This window comes from Anneissia japonica, unplaced genomic scaffold (assembly GCF_011630105.1).
Source record: "Anneissia japonica isolate Jap-2015-1 unplaced genomic scaffold, ASM1163010v1 scaffold376_len1572418_cov194, whole genome shotgun sequence".
In the NCBI taxonomy this organism is placed as follows: domain Eukaryota; kingdom Metazoa; phylum Echinodermata; class Crinoidea; order Comatulida; family Comatulidae; genus Anneissia; species Anneissia japonica.
In genome coordinates, this window is record NW_022741166.1 from 1098994 (window position 1) to 1100446 (window position 1453).

Below are 1453 nucleotides of genomic sequence, written 5' to 3' on the forward strand. Positions count from 1 at the left end.
ATAAAAATAGACCAATCATGTTACGGGATTGAATGTATTGTACTCGTTGATGACGTCGCGAATTGCGAAATAACAACAAACAACAACCTTTCATGTCCCAGCCTAGGAACCAGTCGATTCGAGCGGATGCCACTTCGAGCGAAGGCCAATTCGAGCGAATTCGAGCGAATTTTTTTTTTCGAGCGGATGCAGTGGTATATAACTGTTTGTTATTTTCATGTGTTTATATGGGGTTTAATGATTTATTGATTGTGAAGGTTGTGATAGTTATTGGAAATATAATTTATTTATTCATTCTATTAATAGGTAAAATAAGTTTGAATAATTATTGATGAGAGTGATTGTTGTATGCCATAAAATCTTCTGTTATACATTCAGAGCTTTTGGGGTTTCATTGTTGAGTTTGCTATGAAACCAAAACAAATTAAAACGAGCGTAGACAGCAATGATAGCAATTTTATTGTACTTTATAAAAGGATATAAATATAGTACTGTAAAATATTCATTTTGTGTATAAGGTGTCTATATAGTTAATACTATTAAGTTTGTATCGACCAACTAAAACACTGGAACCATGTCATGAAACCTATTCCGTGTACACCAAGTTCTTCCCTTATAATTGTTATGTTGTGTAATAATAAACTATAGTTTTAAATTGTGAAACTTGTGCATAAGGTATGCAGCTGTATATAGTTGTAAATGATAAAATAAATGTGAACTGGCTTGCTATACAATACCTTGTACTGCTGTAAATATGTGTATGAGAGGTGAAGGTGATCTCTGCGGGTATAAATCAGATATTTATCCTCGTATTTTCTCCTTATTAGATGTAGGCTGAATCGTTGGTTTTGGTATGAACGGGCTACTTTGAAAGCAAAGGTGATGAAAAAAGCTTCCTAAATTATGCCAGAGAGTTTCTACTAGTGTTCATAGATTAAGTGAGTGCGACTTGAGATCACTGTACATTCTTTTAGCCTAGTATAACGGAAATACCCTATTGTGTCAAACCTGTGCCGGTATTCCATTTGTCTTGACAGTGTAAAAATTATATAATACCTTATACTGCCACATCAGATAAAAAAAAACACTGGTGTAAACATGGGTGTGACACAGGATAACATTGACAAAAATAATAATAATAATAATAATAATAATAACACTATCCTCTCGAAAATCTGTAATTTTAAAGTACTAAAAAAAATCTGGATTTCCTAATTAAACTAAGAGGATTGTTTCCAATAGGGTATAGAAAACATTTTCAAAACAATTTTCAAGAAAACAAAACAGTTTACAACTTACAATGCCCGAAGGAAGACTCGGAAACAATGATCACAAGACAATAAAAGGGTGGTAAAAATGGTCAACGGTTAGGTCTTAATAAATATAATCATTGACCGCAAGAGAAACATAACGATCTAAATAAAATGCCGCCAATGGTGCGACGTCATTGTTG